Source organism: Anser anser (assembly GCF_964211835.1).
Source record: "Anser anser genome assembly, chromosome: 2".
NCBI classification, from domain to species: Eukaryota; Metazoa; Chordata; class Aves; order Anseriformes; family Anatidae; genus Anser; species Anser anser.
The window spans coordinates 109,573,508-109,592,979 of NC_139721.1; the positions used below are offsets into that span (position 1 = coordinate 109,573,508).

Consider the following 19,472-nt stretch of genomic DNA (forward strand, 5'->3'; position numbering starts at 1 on the left):
AACACCTCATCCTAACTGCTCTACTTTGCACATATCACAGAAATGATTGATAAAAAACATTCATTTTTTGTAACTTATTGTTTAAAAAATATCCTTTTGCACAAATCTATGTTGTTTTATTCTCTACTACTTTGCTTGTAGCTGTTGCTTTAGAAATGTATTTTTTTTATACTGCAAGGTGTTATTGGCTTCCGTCAGGTTATTCTTGAATCTGTAGAAAGTAATGGACCTGGGTAAAGACATACAATGTTCTAAACAGCTTTCCTTCAGGCTAAGCCATAGGAATATTTGAACAGGTTTTTAGCTGCTTGCAGAAAGGCAGTAATCAAGCAAAGCAAAAGCTGGGCAGAATCAGACCATGCAGTCTGAGACAGTGGTTCCAAATGCAGCAGTTGGTGTGAGCAGAAGAAATAAGTAAGATAACAAGCTGTGAGCATGGTTTACAAGTATGCAGAGAGACAAGACCCTTTGGGCCTTATGACTCACTGGACAGAGAGGCTTGGGCATGCTGAACAACGAAAGTGGCTGTTAGGGTGTGATTTTTACTTTGTGTATTTATGTACTTTGCAAATGATGTTGCACAAAATATGACCACAGTAAACACCTGTTCACATCAGCACTTTTTTCTTTCTGACTGGTGTAGCCCCATGGTTAATCTGCACACATGGCTATGTAGGATATGTATCTGGATGTCAGGTCATGGCAAGAAACCATAATGAAATATTCAATTTCTGAAAGAATTTGTGATACAACAGCCAGAGAAGCAACATTTAAAATTTTTCTTATCCTTGACATAGAAATGGAAATTATGTAGGCCACTCTTCACTCTTTAACGAAACAGTTGAGTGCTGTTTTAAGAAAGCTTATCTGTTACTTAGCAGAAGTACTGAACAGCTCAAAGATACAAATGTACATGAAGAACAGAACGGTATTTACATAGCTAAAGAGTGTGCAATTAGGCAAGATATCCCTTCACGTTGATACAATCCTTCCCAGGTATTTACCTGAGAACGAGTTTGTGTTGCAATAAATCCCAGCAATTTAGCTGCAAACAGCATCTGTGGAAAAGGCACGATCTGGCAAAGTTCTGGGTGGGTGCACTCAAAAGTTTGTAGTTGACTGTAAGCAAGTCTGCAACAGTAATTAATCATGAGGAAGTTAAAAAGGAAAAAAATGAACAGCACGTGAGTACTAAAAATGTTGTCAAAATACACCTTGGGGAAACAGTGATCTTTTATCATTATTTTATTAATAATATATATACATATTTATTACAGGGGCCAAAATGTCTTGTGTAATAAATAGCTGGGGTTTCCAGAGAAATCAGTGGGAGCTGTATGTGATTCTGAGGTCTGATGGCAGTATCTTAAATAGAAAATGCACTGTATCGTAACGACAGTGAAAATAACAGTGAATGCAGGAATGAAAAACGGTTGCAAGCTGTAACATGTCTGCATCAAAGTCAGCAAGGAAGAGGCATGTTGTACCCTGTGTTATTTGTAAAATAGAACATGATCATACAATTAAAGGCTTCTGTCATAATAGACACATGTAGGAAAAGCACTTCAACCTTGATACTCTCTTCATATCCTAGGCATGATGAGCCACTCTTTTTTTTTTTGGTCTTAATGTGTCATCAGCCCCATTGAAGTTATGGAACAAAATGAGAAGTCATGGTATGATCTGTTCTGTAATAATTGCAAAACACTTAGATCTTCAGAAAGAAGGATGCTCAAGAACTGTGAATTAACATTTATTAGACCAGGGTCGGGGTATGGAGAACGTTGTCATAGGCTCCATCCAGCTCAGACAGTTCTTGTTTAAATCTATCACATGTGAGTGGGGCACTTAAAGGCATGTTAAATGCCAAGTGTATGAAACCTTGTTGGATATTGTAAGCATGAACTGAATCAGGTGTAATCAAGATGCTTACACGCATCTTGCCCTCTTCTCAGCTGTATTAGTCTGCTGTCTGGGAGACTAACTGTGAATAAGGAAAATTTGGCAGTGGGGCTGGTTTCCTACACCGGTAAGTTGTAACAGACACGTTGGTGATGCTGCCTGTTAATTTAAAGAGCATTTAGCACTTAATCATGCTTGTATAGCACCAGCCAGGAAGGACACTGCTTTCTGCAACCTCTAATTGGGTGCCATCAGTAATGTAAGCCTAAGATTGTCCCAGTCAGCAACTGTACTGCCTAATCAGCACAAGCCTGTGCCCACTGGGGATCAGACATAGATAAGCGGAAAAGAGGGAGAGAGATCTGAACACGTCTACGAGATGAGCAGCATGTCAGTAGTGTAGAGGATGTCTAGATTTATGTGCTTTTTTGGCAGTGCTAGTGAGCTATTAATCATTTCTCATGAATAGGGCTCTTGTAAATCAGAGGTAGGAAACACATTTCATGGATAATCATGGCAAAAATGTCAGCTTTGCTATTTGGTCATATGCTGATAGGATGCTTAGCACTGGAACAGACGCAATCACACACACAAAATCAAAACAGTACTCTCCTTACATGAGAGGTAGAAAGCAGGAAGACACTAGGTAGCTGAACTTTTCATCACTATTTGAAAAGTAGGGAGCTATCGTGTAATAAAGGGAGACCAATCTTTTTTATTATTATTAAATTAAATTATTTTATTTTGTATATATATATATATAAGGTGAAGCTTTGCTAAAGGAGTCAGGATTGAGTTCTAGTCAGCATCTGGATATAATACAATACATATAAAAAGACACACTCTGCATAATTTTAACAGACGGCTGATCAGTTCATGGTCTTCCTTTACTTTTATTGCCCTGCAGTTTACCGTGTATGGCCCTTATGTGCAAATACCTCATTAGTCACTGGGTTGCATGTTTCATTAAGTATATGGAAAGTACTGTCAGAATTAAGTATCAGCAGGATAATGAGCGAGGGTGGGGTTTTTTAGCTTTATCACTGAAGGCAATGTTAATGGTGAATAAAACAGTGGAAGTAACTGGAAAGCAAAAAGCAGAAGATTCCCCCTTCAACTTGTGCAAGGCAACCAGCTCTTGTGTATTAAACACATTGCTCAAGGACTGACATTTAGAGAGCTCTTGGAAGCGCATTCTGCGTGAGGGAGGCGAAGGAGAAAGCCTCACCCAGGGCTTTTCAGTACATTACTTGCTGGAACCAGTCAGAGCTGAAAATCTCAGCCTAAATCAGGATTAATGCAAAATACTTCTTAGGTTAAATGTGATGGTGTCCTCAGTGTGCTTTTGGCTTAAGAAATTGTCGAATGCTCATTTCCTAAAGGGAATGGTGTGCCCCCCCGCACCCAGTTTGCTCCATTGGCCTCGAGTTTCTCTATAAATTAGCAACGTACAGAGAGAGAAGTGCTGTGTAACTTGTCCAAGTTAATGCTGGTCATGCCTGCACTAGGCAATGGCGTAGTAAATCATCGAGCGAGGCCGATAGTGCCAGCTGAGTACCACTGTGTTTTCAGACACGTCTCCTGGTTTTGGGAACGACTTTGGGTAGTGTCCGTAGGAGTCCTGCGCTTCACGGGGGCTGACAGGTGACTCTCCTGCACGGCCAACCCGAACACGCTGAATTAACAACCTGTGGGAGATTTTTAACTGCATTTCCTGGGAGTTGTGGGAAGAAAGTCCAGGAGCTTGAAACTCCCTGGGAAATGACCATAAATCCCCATGAATCACAACCACTTTTAAATCCTTTTTCAAATTAGAAGTCAGGGCTTTTGCTCAGGGAAAAAAAAATAGTACTTTGAAAAGCACTCATGACTTAGATTGTCATGAAACTATCCTGACAGTGACTGGTGCGGGTATTTTCCTGTATTTGGGTCAGCCCAAGACAAATTGGATCAGAGGAGGCTTGAGATGGACATATGCTGGCTCCATAGGCGTAGCTGCCTTCGGTGCAGTTGGTGGTGTGCTGAGTGCCGCAGACACTCCGCGATTCCTCGCCTCTCCCCTTAAATGACATTGATTCAATTGCTCTAGAGAATTTTCTTTTACAGGGCTAGCATGCAGGCTCGTGTTTTTAGGGGGATTTTATTATTGCTTTAATTCTTGTCGTTTTCAGGGTTGTGAAACTTAGGGGAAATGTATTACAGCTATGGGGACGAATTTGTCCTCAGATAACTTTTATCCACCAGAAGGGGTGATTTCAGCATGCTTGGCTTCTCAGACAGTCCTAATTCACTGTTGCCTGGCAGTGGGGAATCAGAGGAGAGAGAACGATTCTCCTCTCCTTCTCCCCGTTATTTGAAATTCAAAGTGTCCTGTCTACACTTCTTCAGATTTACTGTGTTCCTGTGGTGGCAGTAATTCAGGAAAATCTGAAAAACAAACAAACAAAGCAGAGAACATACTTCTTCCAGACAGGTATTTCAGCATCCTTTTTTTTTTTTTCTTTGTCTCTTAAAATTTTACCAGTAGGTGTTACTTCATTAATCGGTGTGAAAATAATTGCCTAAAACTCCCAGACCTGAGACACAGTCTTAGGAATTGTGTAGTTTATGTTACTGTTGTCCCAGGAGTGAGGTCCAAATAACAGCGAATTTCTGGGGATGTTGAGAAAGGAATGGAACAAGATTCAAGCTGTTAATGTAGTATGCTGACCTCATCCTATTGCACTTTTTGGTTTTTGGCTTAGGTGCAGGCTAACACATTTCAGCTGTCCTTTCCTTTTGCTGGTTTACCAAACCTAATGTCTTCCAGGGTGTGGGTCCGTGAAACAGATGAGCCACACTAATTGCTCGCTGCTGCCAAAACTCAGACCTGCTTCTCCTCTCTCTGCTCATGGCTTCGGAGTCCTGCTTCCTTTGCACCATCTTTCTTACTCGCTACACATGAGCTGGCAGAGAAATGGTTGCTCGTTTTGCTGAGCTGCACTTCTGCCTGCCCAGTGAGCTGAAGCAGCCCAGGGCTGGTACAGAGGGAGCAGCAGGAGCACGGGGCTGGGAGGAGGGATAGGAGAAACGGAGCTGCTCCTTCCATCGATGGTTTCCGTTCAATGCGACCTGGGAATGCACGGTATCTTCAGAAAAAAATTGCTCCATAGCACTTTAAAAAGGAAAAAAAAAAAGATTCAGATACTTCTAATGACTTGTTACTCGGGTGCCAAATAGAATACGTAGAGCAGGATATTTTTCATCAAGTTCTTATTAAAAAGAATGTAAAAATGTTAATTGATACAAAGTCGTAAAGATCTGGGCCTCCAGTTATTCCCAGAGCCGTTAGGGTGAAATTAACCCTCAAACAGAGGCTTTTCTAAGGCTTTTACAGCATGCCAGTCCCACGGGGAGTCTGAATAAAGATGTATTATGGAACAATTTTACTGTATAATTTTTAAGTGCAGTATTTGCTTGGATCTTTTCAGTCTTCAGCTGACTTATGATCTTGCAGTACGTATATTGATCCCTAATATTAGACAGATTGAAAGCTCCCGTGTAAAGCCACACTAAAAATATGTCAACTTGTAAAAAAAAAAAAAAAAAGACACACAATAAAGCAATACTTAATACTAAGTGTGTGTGTATGTATATAGTATATAAAAATGTATTATTTACTTATTATATATGAACCTTAGATTAGTTAGGTAGATATACATGATATAATAGAACTCTATATGTATATATAATATGTATGTATATGTGACTATAAATTATTTTCAGCCTTTGTGAGGAAAAGTTGGAGGAGAGAATAGGGTGGTGAATGCTGTGAGTTTGACTTTGTGATACACTGAATAAAGCATGCTTCCATTCCAGGCTAAAGAAAATATTGCCATGACTTAATATGACATTTCTAACTGAAGAATGTAACTAAAGAACAAGAGTAACTAGTTGTACTTTCTTATAATGCTCCCTGTGATTTGATGCAACTTCTCCTCTGTATGTTTTCTTTAATTTTTATGTTTTATGTGAAAGCTGAACAGACTGAATTTGTTTGTAATTTGGAATTTAAAGCAAGGCTCTTTGTTAAAAGCCCAGAGGAAGTTTCCATATGACTTATGGGCCATTTGGGCTCAATTGAATTTAATGGGTTTCAGCTGCACCTCCACAATGGCTTTGAAGGAAGTGAAGGGAGATCTATAGGTCTTAATTGCTCGAGACTGGCTTGTTTCTCTTGAAAAGGCTGTTTGCAAGAAGCAGGTTGGGAGTATTAAAGAATGTATCCTAAAAGAGATGTAGGAACTGCTGTTAGAGGAAGGAGCTAAGATGAAAATAGCTTTAAGACATTACTCAGCAGCTCAACTAGTCAATCTGAACTGGTCCATGCTAAGAGCTGGCATTGCAGTTCTTGCTTGTTTGCTTAAAAATATTCAAATAATTGTGTGTGTGTGTGTGAGTGACTGAGCCAAACTTCCTTTATAGTTCTTTCAAGAATGAAATGGAGATCTTGGAACTAACAAGATAAATGAGGCTGAGACCAAAAGAGAAACCCAAACAGATAGTCCCCTTGGCCTCTCTCACGCTGGTTGACAGACATGAGTTTCTGAGTCAGCAGGTGAACCATGACTTTTGAGAGCAGTGGTTTGTTTATTCTTCCACTGTACAAAGCATTTCAGTGGAACAGAACAAATCTATCTGGGCAAATATCCATTCCTATTTCATATTTCCTTCTCTGTGCACACCGCCAGCTGGCCTTATAGATTGTTGTTACTAAGTTCGCTAGCATTATCCCAGGCTTCACATTAGGAAGTGTCTGACCCATAAGAATCTCTTATGACCCCATTTTCCAGGCAGGCAGGAGAACATGTGAGACACATAGTTAAGAATATAAAGGATCTATTGTCTTATCCAAGATAAGCCAAGAGACCATATTACAGGAAGTTAACCTTTGGTGTACTCTATCATTTTGTCCGGCATCATACAGGCAAGTAGGAAGGGGACATTCTCTTGAGGTACCCAGCAGATGAATGCCAGATGGTACTGTCATAATACACAAAAAATAGCTAAATACCTACTGGTTGTGTTCAGTACAAAAGGAACATTTTTCTTCTTCTGAATCCTGCAGGGCAGAACTCAGACAAGCATCTTAACACAAACATTGCAGTAACTGAAATGTGAAGCTGGAAATCCAAAGAATTCTCCAAAAGCTCTAAATAGCTTTTTGGCTCGATTTATGTTGGGCCTAATGGATCCCCAAAGGGGAGAATGGTTTATCACAGACAAGCATTTTAAGTACAGCATGTTTACACGGTAGGTAAATGGGAGCTTGTTATATCAAATAGGGAGGCTTGATGACGAACAAAATGACAAAGCCTTGCTGATGAGTCCAGCACTTCCTGCATTGTCTGGCTGAGTAGATCCAATCCCCAGTGCAGAGCCTATGTGCCTGTGTCAAATCGAGGGTTTACTTTTCTGTGGGGAAGTTTCTTCCTTGGTGGTTTCAGAATCTCAGTCAGGAATGCACAGAGAAAAATCTCAGGCCGCTGTCATCATCATCACAGTGGCTTCTTCCATACAGCAGTGCCTAGCTCAGGGGAAACGTGTTTACTTTTCCCATGTTAAAATATGTCCATTTCAATTTCCATGCAAGATTATAAGAACAAAAATATGCTGCCCTTTAGGGGAATGGCATTTGGCTAAATACCATGCGTTGCTATAAACCTTAGATGTGAAGGGCCACATGCAAACATTTACATAGAAGAGCATTATGGATGTGGAGCTGGGTCTTGGTCCTACAGGAAACATATTTCTGACAGCCTGTCTGTTTCAGGCAATGAAATTTATTGCCTTCAGATAGGGGCCGAGTAGGTAGGTGTGGTGCTGTGACAGAAAGTGAACAGTTAGCTCTGCCCTTCATCTCTGGTCCTTAAATCCTCTCCACCAGGCTTTGTACAGCTTGTTTTCACAGCAGCTGAGCTTACCTCGTTTGCTAAAGCTGCACGCTTGTGTATGCATGCCTCAGTTATGACTGTCATTACTGTTCTGTATTTTGGCCTGTGTGAGGGCAGAGAAGTCTTCCTCAAAGCTTCACAGAAATGCTGCTAACATTTGTCTGACCATTGTCTTCAGTGGTTGCATCTTCTTTCATTAACTAGGATAGCTGGTGTTGAAAACCAAACAGAAGGTAATGACAGACCACAGCGAGCTGTCTGTTGCTGCAGATGGAGGATACCTCTAGGATTTGGGTCAGGAAACACTTGGCAAGCATCCCTCTGAATTCTTCTTGTCACGTGTTGAGGAAGCCTGCTTTGTGGCAGGGGTGAAGAAGGAAGCTGAAATATTAAAATGGCTGCAATAGGATTTTGTTGTTGTTTAGCATCAAACCTATTTACAGCCTATTGTGCCAATTCATTCATAATGCTGCTGTCAGGGGCTTTTCCTGATTGTTTGCATTCAGAACAGAAAAAAACACGAGCTTCTGTCCCATTTAGGTTTGCTAAGGCAAGAAAAACGAGGCTTACTTATGCCCCTTCAGAACTGGACCTCGAAGAGGTACTATAAGAAGTCATTTGTTTTCTTTCAACATAGTTCAGCTTCACACAGGCACACACACATTCAGATGGTTTCCACTTGAAATTCCTCATATAATCCAAATAGCTCTCAGCCTTGACTGCTGAGCTGTGAAGGGGCTCCCTCCCCCTTCACCCCTCGTGTCCACAAGTGTGCGGCATGCCAGGCCTGGGAAGGAAGCTCACTCACTTCAGTTTGCACACTTTTTTTTTTTTTTTTTTTTTTTTTCAGATGTGCCTTAAAAAGCCTTGACCCTCCTTTCTTTGCTGTTTGTGAAAAGAGGCAGGGTGATATTTGAGGGACTTCTTCATTTCTTTGGAGTCCATCTTTACTGTATGCTCTGCTGTCTTTGGCGTAAGTTTGAGTTTACAAGCCCGCAGAAGTAGTTGCTGCATTTTAAACTGACAATCAGGCAGAGATCCGTGTAGCCTGGAGGGGAAACAGGAGTGAATTGTACCCTCACATTGCACTGTACCGTCACTGCTCAGTCTGTGTAAACTAACATGCTGTGTTGTTTATAGTTCTTCAATAGAGTGTTTTAAACAAATCCTTTTTTTTTCTTCCTTTTTTAGAACATGAGTTGATTACATAAGATTCAGGGTGGATGGATAGCGGCAGAGCTGTTGGACCCTGCTGCACGACACTATTGGCTTACAGACTTTTCTGTCCAGGCAGTCCCTTTTTCCTGGGAAAGGACAGAAACTGCCAATTCTACGGCACCCTCCTTTGCCAACAAATGGTCCCTTATTGAAACTGGAGCTGCCATGACTGCAGGCAGGGGAAGAGGATGCTGTGGGCACGAAGCTGGTCTGGAAGATGGGAGAATGCCCATATTTTGGTCCAGGCCCTGGGGATGCTGAGGCTGTATTGCCCTGACTTTGTCACATTCCTTTATTTCTGTGGGGACCTGCAAACCCAATTTGTCAATCACAATGCAGTATACTAGCAGCTTATTTTGTATTCAACCAGTAGGAATTATTTACAGATAATTCTCCTTTGTCCACATATCATTTAGAGAAACGCTTGGTGTGTATATACCTGTCAACCAGACTTCTTTATTTATATTGCCATATGTAAAATATATACATATTGCCAACATAGTTATGTTGCTCATTGACACACATTAAGCACTACAGAGGTACAAAATCACAACATGTCTTGATGCATATTTAAATATATTGTTTATCTTATTCTTCAGGGTAACAGGTTATTTATCTTGTTTCGTGTATTCAGTTATATATTATTGCTCAAAACCATGCAAAATGAAAAAAAAAACAACAACAAAAAAGAGCAAATGAAAAGACAAAGTCTTTTGTACAAGAAGCTTACAAATTAAATTTAGATTGAGGTGATGAATTAGGACAACAAACAGAAGTGGGGCAGTAGGATAAGGAAGGACAAGGGTTACAGAAATAAGATTACATGCAATCCATGCAGTATGCTCTAATACAGTTCTTTATGCCCTGCTCTAGCCAGATGCTGCAGAGAAGTGGCCAAAGATTAGCTCTCAGGGGCAGGCAACCGTCTTTGTGGTGTTTGTTTTTATAGTGCTTAGTTCAATGGGACACTAATCCCCGTTTGAGGTCCCTGAGCGCTATAGCAATACAAATAATACACACAGAATAGTAGCAATACTATCCCTTGGCCCAACTCCTTTCTTTGTGCTGTGCCCCCTTTTTGGCTGAGCATAATCTAAGAAAAAGGAAGGACTGTGCAGCTCCTAGGGATGTAGCCATTATTTTGGGTGTTTATTCTAACCTTCTGAAGTTTGTTCATCCCTTTCAGAAGAGGTGTTTCCACATGGAAGCAAATCTGATGTTAACCTTGTCCTTTCTCCTTTTTTGATACATAATGATATCTGACATGTCTGGATCTGATGCAGAGTTAAGAATACCAGAAAAGAGGACTATATAATATGTGGGCATAGTTTGCATCATGACTTCTGATAAGGAAGGGAACAGGACAGATGATATTTTTAAGACAGTAGCTCTTAGATAGGTCTCCCTACCTGACCAAAGGTTCCTGATTTTGGTGGCTGAACTGAAGCCCAGATTTTAAACTCTTATTCTCTGGTCTACTGAATCCCAGTAGGTCCAGGTCTCTTGCCACCCTGCAAAGCTTGCCTGAAGGTCAGGAGCTTCACGGGCTATGAAAAATACAGTCAGTTCCATTAAGATTATTATGTGCAGTTGGCTCCAGTATATGCTCTTTGCAATTTATGAATAACCTGGAAAAGTCAAACCGTCTTTGGAGCTTAGTTTTACATGTGGTCTGAGTCCAGCATTCATGCCTCAGACATGCTTCTAACATTTTGGCCACATTGTGAGGTGTGAAAGTTTAGCTGAAAAAGAGTTTAAATACTGCTTCTTTACTGGTTTAGGCCCCATAGTGGCCATTGGTCTTTGCTCCTTTACCTGTTATTTCTTCTTTTAAGTCCAACTACCTCCAGAAGCATGAGCTCTCACACAGCTGATAATTCTTATGCATCCAAGTAATGTGGATTTGGGTCCAGAAGATGTGGTCAGTTTGTCTAATTAGCTTCCTGTCACCATAGCCAATGCAAAAATTTAAGGTATGGTGACTCATTTTATAGTCATTCTATATGGCAGTGAATGTGGATTGGAAAAATCCTTTGCTTGAACAAGATGTGTGGTAATATTGTTATGCTATATTAAAGTGCTCTTTAAAAGTAAATTAGATTCTCATGAACAAGAGACTCCTGCCACAGCCAGACCCAACACAGGCAAGGCTCCTCCTTACACAGGACTTGTAAATTCTCCCATGAAGAGGAAAGCCAACACAGCGGCCAAAGGGCTATACTCTACTCTCTTTCCTTTGCAGACCCCTGAAGGATTTGGTTTTTGGTCTTCAGGAAGGCTAGAAAAAGTATTAGCTGTGGGGGGAACAACCTATTGGGAACCATGCCTGTTCATCAGGGCTCTGCTTGCACGTCCCTCCATGCCAAACCAAGTTGGTGTATTAAAAAAGGGTCCCAAATATTTAGGGCAGAAGTACTCTCTTCTCTCGTAACTGTTCTATTTTTCTTGTGGTGCTTCCTCTCAGCCTCCAAAAACTGCCCCTTAAATGTGGTTTGTGAATGGAAAAAATTATGCACTTTCAAATTCTCTCCTGGGGAATGAGGGCTCATATCTCTCCCTCTCACACTGATACTGTAATTTCACACTTTTTTTCCCTAGCAGTTGAGCCTCTCCTTGTTATATATGACATGCGTGTTTCATTTTCATTAGGGCTTTTATAGTTTGAGAGGCCTGATGAAGAAGGGAAAGGAAACTTGCCGGGTGGAAGGGCTGCCTCCCGAGGGGAAGCGGCCGCAGGAGGCGGCGGGCTCTCTGGTAGCCCAAACAGTGCTGCTTTTGTGCTCCGTGCTGCAGCCCTCCCCCAGATGATGCAGGGTTTCACTGACACCAAAACCTGCAGGGAAGACCACAACCTTTGCAACTGCTATCACAAAGCAATATTTACATGCAGCGGAAAGACACGAGGCTGGAAAGCACAAAGTATCTGTCAGAAATACCCTCATTTGCCTTGCCATCTCGATGAGACCAGGACCTAAACAGAGAGCCTATTGGTGATTAGCTGAGCTTTTGCTTAAAAGAAGTCCAACGTGATAATCACTGAATGGAAACTAAGCTAAAATAGACGGGGTCAGGCTCTCTGATGACTTCTGATTTCCAGCAGCTAGGCACTAGTCCGTTGTATCTGAATAATGTCACGTCCTGACAGTGGTTAATTGCCACCCAATTATCAAAACTTTCTGGGCTGATCATCATCTCAGAAGAGCTCACACATTATTAATCTTGTCTTTCACCAGGAGAAGTGCAAGACTTGGAACCCTCTGTGGGGGAGAAGACGGGAATGCTACTGGCTGCATTTCTCAGTTTAACTCGCAGGGCTGAATGTTTAACTCCTTGAAGAACAGTTCGACAATTAACATACAGACTACCTCTTTCCATGCCCACTGATGGGGTGAGCTCTCAGGCACTTGTATAATTGCTAATAGTGACTGGTGCCGAACTGTTGGGCCAGCTCCAGAGATAATACTTGAAAAAGGTTGTCTGACTCTGATGTCTGAGCACTGCCACAGAAACTTCAGTTTCTTTATTTTAATTGCTTATGGAACTGGTCATACATATGAAAAATACTGAATTAATATAATTTAGCTGTAAAGGAAATATTTTTGCATTAAAGTCCACCCCAGACTTATAAGGTTATTACATAGCAAAATTAAGCTATATACATATATAATTATAAGCATATATATGCAAGTATAAGCTCAGGTTTTGAATACCTGTAAGATACTTACCTCTGAATGTCTATTACTGATAGCAGTGTAGCATCAGAAGTGTTAAGTGAGTTCTCTGAGCGCGACAAATAATGTAAGTTATGGCCTATAAACTCTGTATTTCCTGAAATGCAGCCCACACTGCTCATGCAATCAAGCTGCCTTTATATGAAACCCCCATCAGTTCCTTCTGCATTCCCACCTTCCTGCCCCTTGGCATTCGTTCACACTGAGATATTATTAAAGTTATCTCTGAAGCTGGCCCAAGGAGTTGTACATATTATTTACATCACAACAGAGCCCGGGGGCACCAGGCAGGGCTGGGGGTCTGTTATGCCAGCTGCTATTCTGCCTTTAAGTACAAAGTCTTAGTCTGAGTCTGACCCAAAGAGATTTCTATCTTGAATTTCAACAGGTAGGTGGACAGAGATGATTGCTTCACTGATGCTTCAGACTCTTTATTCAAGTTGCTGTGAGTAGCAGTACTTAAAACCTCCTCCTCTGTTGCAGAGGTGTCACACAAGACTGTCATATTGAGATATCCTAAACTCGTCAGTAGTTGGCAGTGCAGAAACCACGACAATCATCTGGTGGCTTGTATCACAGACCAGGTAGAATTAAAGTGAACATAAAGACTTCACAAATTCATTGCAAGTCAAATTTAATGCTCGTATTTAGAGCATGTATTTATTTCTACCTTAAAATACGAGAAAAGAGCCCCCAAAGTCCCTCAGAATCAACCAGATTTTTTAAAGCTTTTCATTGGAGAAAACCAACTTTAAGCCAGTTAAAGCCATATTAGAAAGTCAGTGTAAGCATCTAAAACACTGGAGACCATCATATGCTAATCGAAGCTTAACAAAACACATAGTATTACCAAGTCTAATTGTACAGTCCAGCTATTAGGAGCTTTACCTCTGGCTGTTCTCCAACCTGCTTTCAAGCTACATCCTTTCCTTTCATCTTATTCTACACAACATGAAACAGGTGAGCTGTTCCCTTTATATAGCTCAGGGCTCTGCTCACATGACTCTCAGAGCTTGGTATTTTCATTTAATCAGTTAAAAGAATCGAAATAATCAGAGATCTTTCATGATCTCCATGCCAGAATCTAATTCTGTTAAGCATTCAAAGCCTACCAAGTTCAAAAAACAAAAAAAGGGAGAAGAAAAAATTAATTTTTTCCTAGGAATATCTACTTTGAAAAGCTGCCCTGGGGGGTACACTTGTAGTTTAGGAGAATATCTCTCACAAATCACCCATGCACCACAGCTACCAAGTTCCAGAAAAAAAGGAGAACTCCAGTGCTTTTTATTGTCAAGGCAACACTGTGGTTTCTGCATCCTATTTGTTCATGCATAGATAGTAACAGCATCCACTTTTTATCTGATTCCATTTGAATTATTATCTTGACTTAACTGCCACTGATTTTTTATAGGAAAGAACAAGTGGTTTATGGTTATCTTCCCCAGTAACAACTTTTGACACCAAAGAAATGGTGATACTTCCCCCAAAGTCTGTATTTGGTACCCCACCACTGGATTAGATGACAGTGCCAATAAGTTAAACTGAATAGAGCAGTGATTTTCAGTTTGGGGGTCTTTTGAATGCGTGGGTGGGACTGGTGAATTATTTTTAAGGGGTCTGTGAAAGGTAACTCAGATAAGGCAGAGTCATGACAATAGGCTTAAATTTGCTTGAAGGGAGCCTGAAGTGCCCCTGGAAAATGCTGTGTGGTCTGTAGACTGGAAAAGATTAAAGCCCTGGGGCTACACTATCTGTTCTGATTTAGGAGCTTGCTGATCCACGGTTGTGTGTGTTATCTGTTGTGCCATTCTTTCTCCAGCACAAGATTAACCTTGCATTCTCGCATATGGGTATCTCCCAGTCCTCCTCCCACCACACGAGGCCATCTGACCCCCAAGAGCTCAGATATTTTCCTGCTGGCATCCAGCAGTTCCGCTTCTCTCCAAATTTTTCTTCACATCATCAGATGACCTGATATTTGTTTGTGTGCACGTGAATGTCCTGGTTAATGGCAGGTTCCGGGATGAGGCCTCTGAGAGGCCACAACAGCACCTCACACGTAAGACAATATTTCCTGCCCTTCCTGTGTTCCTATAAACATAATCAGGGAGATATTTTATTTAATTTCCGTAAAGATCTGTGTAAGGGAGACCTAAGATGTTTGTTAGTACGAAAATAAATAAAAGGTGGGGGGTGAGGTGGGAAGAAGAGCGTGATTGTGAGGCAAAAAGCTGTATTTACCGCACAGAGAAGTATGTGGTGTTGGTTTTGCCGTGAGTTCTTCTGCTCTGTGAAGTCACCTTCCTGACATGGGGAGTCACTTTTGAGTATGTGGTGAAGGGGTGATCCACACCACGTAAATGAGGTTGGTAAAGACCTCTGGAGAGCGTCTGGTCCAACTTCTTGGTCCAGACAGGGTACGATTTTAAAGTGCATCCAATCAAGTTTTAAATATCTCCACGGATGGAGGTTCCAAAACCGCTGGGCAGCTTCTTCCTGTGGTAAAAATCCTTATTCTCATGGTATTTTTCCCCCTTGTATGTAATCTAAATTTCCCTGGTAGCAGCTGCAGCCTCCCCGTCCTCTCACCGCACACCTCCAAGCAGAGCCTGGCCCTGCCTTTCCTCTCCTCTCCCACTCGGCAGTCGCAGGCTGCAGCACGGTCCCCATTGACCCAGCTCTTCTGAAGGCCGAAGGAGCCCAGATTGCTCAGCATCCCCCTACACCATGTGCTCCAGCCCCGTCACCTTGCTGGCCCTCCACTGCAGGCTGTCCGCACCCGCCTCGTACAAGGGAGCCCAAAGCTGGGCACAGCACTCCCAGGGCAGGCTGACAAGTGCTCAACATGGAGCAATAATTATTTCCCTCAGCCTGCTGGCTACACACCTGCTAAAACGGACCTGTGTCTGGCGTTGTATAACAAGAGAAGACGGAGGTAAGCATACATTAAGGAGGGGTATGCTGTCAGGACACCGAGGTAACGCTGCTACACACGCTTCCATCACAAGTAGGGTGGCATAGTTTCAGCAAACAGTGTCTGCTCACAGTTTTCTACCCCACCCTGCTTTTCAGACAGCTGAGATGCTCGTGAATCACTGCGGTTCAAAAATAGGGAAGTTTGCTTTTGCTGTGAGCTGGGGCACTCAGATGATTCACAAAGGCTCAACCTCCCAGGCCCAGGGGCTGGTTATCCCACTGGGGCAGTAACACCAGACACTGCAACTCATCTGTGTATGAGAAGTCTCACGTGGGCCGTGGGAGTTGGTGGGATTTGAATTAAAACCTTAGTGTCTATTGCTTTACATCTTTTTCCTTCATTTCTCTGCATTCAGTCTGGAAGCTGTCAGGGAGCATGTTAACTGATATTTTTTTTGCTGACTTGTTATAGGATTTGGCTGGAGAAGTGTTGTGGGGAATTGTGTGGAGTGGAGTTCTCTCTGTTCTCCTAGCTCAGTTTAGGAAATGTGGTGAGATCACAGAAGAGTAGGCAAATTACTTTGTCAAGCAGTAGGCAGATTTCATATGGGTCATCACAGGAGTTCCAACCTTAATGCTACCACTAACGACAGTCTTACAAGAGCTGTGAACTATTTGGCAGAAAACTGGCAGTTTTGTAACCAAAATCCAATTGTGCAGGGAAATCCAGGCTTGTGCCCTTTTTTCTGATACTGTTTTGCTGTTGTGAGAAGCAATGCATATGGAAGTCCATTAGAGCCTAAGGCTATTGTTGATGTAGTCTTGACTCATTCTTGGCACTCTTTTCTCATCTTCCTTCGATAGCTCAGCTGGTAGAGCGGAGGACTGTAGGCTGTCTGTAGAAAGAAATCCTTAGGTCGCTGGTTCAATTCCGGCTCGAAGGAAAAGTTTTGGAGTTTTTTTTTATTTTTTAAATTATTTTTTGTCTTTCGTTTATTTCTGGAATTTACATCTTGTCAAAACTGCCCTTTCCAATCATATGCCACTCTAGGCCCCATAAGCAATTGGTTCTACTTTGTTCCTCTACCACTTTCAAGGATTTCATTTTTCCTACCTGCCTTGTTGGCTCCGTCTGATTCTTACAGCAATGGCGCGTTGACCTTCGCCACATGTCTAGCTAATTTGTTGATGCACATTGTCTGGGCTTCTTTCTGCAGGGGCTCAATGCCTTCCACAGACCCTTGCCAGCTAGAGCAGACCTGCACTGTGGAGCAGGCAGAGCCTCTTGTAGCTGAGCTGGGCATGGAAAACAGGGGGAGGTCCAGGCACTGAGGGTTTTGAAGAGGAGGAGAATAAGAGAGATGGCAAAAAAAAATGCTTTCGTGTTGACAGGTACTCCACAGTCATTCAGGTCCAGGTATTTGTCTGCGACAGTCACTACGTGCTGCTGTTATCAATGGCCTTGTGAGAGATTTGTGAATACCACTGAGTACACCGCTTGGAGCTGTATAATTTCCATTCACTGCTCATTTCAGTGAAGAATTATAAAGTTTGCGTCTGGTTACAAAGGAAATGGGTAAGAAAGATGCATATGAAAGAAAGCCATAGACAAGGTTAACGAGGCATTCTAAGAACTCATTCATACAGAAACCAAAATGAGAAACTTTCTGAGAATAGAAAACAGGACACTGAGAATATGTAAAGAAATTTTTGTTTCACACAGGAAACTGACTCATGGAACTCACTTTCACAAAACACAATCAACTCTGAGAGGTCTGTAAGAAGCTTTATTAAAGAAAAGATTATACATTTTCAGATGTTTACATTAGATGAGACAACATTAGGGATTGAAATCCCAAAGCTCATGCAAAGCTTCTCATGCAAAGCATCTCCTCATGCAAAGCACAGTGCTAAGCCAAACAAAGACAGAAGGAGATGGCATCTTTGCTTACCTTTCATTGTGTTTTAAATATACTTAGGATTTTTAATAAGAAATATTTGCTAGAAGTGGGGTCAAATGCATCAAGGAACCAGTACTAAGGCAGAATGAATAATCAGGCGATTATATGTAATTCCAGTATTTTATAAGTGTTTTTTTTTTTTTTTTTTACTAATTAACATTGGATCAATGACCATTGATCATAGTAGAACATCAGATTCTTTGTCCTTCTAAATCCAGCTGCATTAATTCCTCTTCAGCCTGCATAGCAATACACACGTAGAACCTCATAACCATAATGGGCTTTCAGCACAGGACACGAGGGAGGCAGGTTTACCTCTCCCCTGAAAAGCACAACAGGCTCTTCAGGCCCTGTGGGACAGGCTATGCATTTATTGCTCCATAGGCACTCCCACAGCAGGATGGGGTTCTAAAGACAAGGTTGGGAAAGGGAAGCAGCCTCCTTTACAGTGCTGCCTACGCTCCCAGGGAGGAGGCGGCACAACAGCGGCATCTCAGCTGGGAATCTGGCAGTCCCATTAGATGGGGGAGGAGGAGGAGAAGGGTGTGAGCCTGGGTGACAACTCAGGTGTATTTGCAAACAGCCTGGGCTACAAATCAGTCCCATGGCTCCTGGGACAGTTTTCCTCCTTGCCACGCACCTTTTGTGGTCCCAGTGAGCAATAACATGAAGTGGGAGCCTTTCTAAATGAGCAAATCCATGACTCATGCGCTTAATTGCTGTAATACGTGTGATGCTTTTCATTAAAAATAAGCCAATAATTGTGAGAAGTAAGTCCTTGTATGCTGAATTTTGTTCTATTTTCAGAGAAAGGGCTTACATGTTCCCTGAGACTGGGAAATGGTGATTGATGAAAGGGCTGACTGAGGTATTTATCTTGTTTATATGCAGATCCTTGCTCACTTCATATTTCACTCTGTATTGCAGAAGATGTGACTAAAACAAGCGTGGAGGTAGAAAGTTTTGGTAGGTTCTCATCACAAGGCATATTCTGCCTCTGGTTGAAAAAGGCAAGCTGCTGCAGTATGGATTCTCCTTCCCATCACTGCACACCAGTGGGCAACTGGGTCCTGGTGGAGAAAACCACCTGATGTGGTTAGCCTCTGTTATCCCCTGGCTGTTTGATGTCATGCTATTGCCACTACCGGGACTGGCCCATGCTGACACGGTGATGACACTGGAGACTATGTCTTTCTCTGCAATCACATCTGCACAAGGTAATTTTATAAAAGGTCCACTGAAAGCAGCCATCAAGCCAGAAATGTGAATGTAAGTAAAGTTCTCGTGCTTTTCTGGCATGTATGAGTTAAGCTTCAGATAGCAAAGATAGGGATTACTTAAAAATTATGCTGTCTTCTGTCCTTAAGAGTGTCAGCCTTCTCTTTCACCCTGAAAAAGCTTCCCCTCACAGCCAAACTTCTCTGGCTCATCAGACATTGTGAAGGTCGCCTTTTCTTTGTCTGAGGAGTGGCACTCCATGGACCAAGCCTCTGAAACAGAGGTAACTGGTTAGGGACACACTAGGCCACCAGCAGTAAGTTCTTATTAGACACGTTAATGTTTGTCATGAGTGGGATATTCCTTCCTTTTCCAAAAAAACTTTTTTCCTCTTTTTGTCTCACCCCTTGTGCCAAACCAAATTTTTAACCTACCTCCTAACTTAGAAGCAGCATTCTGTGTGGTCAGCCCAAGTGCAGTCAGCTTAAACACATTGCAAAATATTTGTACTTTTGCCTCTCTTAGTTCTCAATTGTATTTGCTTTGGATGACTTTGTATATCCTGAGTTTTGTTTTGATTTTCCAGTCTAAAT

The 19,472-nt window shown here is 41.9% G+C and overlaps 1 protein-coding gene and 1 long non-coding RNA gene across 5 annotated transcripts in view; one reads left to right on the forward strand and one right to left on the reverse strand.

Moving 5' to 3' along the window:
- The window catches only part of LOC310895445 (uncharacterized protein), a 71,102-nt gene that overhangs the window by 8,292 nt on the left and 43,338 nt on the right, over positions 1-19,472 (forward strand). The window contains exon 1 of one of the 4 annotated variants that reach the window (XM_083826857.1): positions 18,798-18,878. The exons of the other annotated variants lie outside the window; for them this stretch is intronic. The gene's annotated coding sequence lies outside the window, so the exon portion shown is untranslated. Of the gene's footprint in view, positions 1-18,797; positions 18,879-19,472 lie in introns of those variants that run through there. 4 annotated transcript variants of the gene reach the window in all.
- Positions 3,667-4,549, reverse strand: LOC310895454. The gene is made up of 2 exons (XR_014580702.1): positions 4,424-4,549; positions 3,667-4,329 (listed from the first exon to the last, which is right to left on the reverse strand). It is a non-coding gene; the product is annotated as an uncharacterized lncRNA (long non-coding RNA).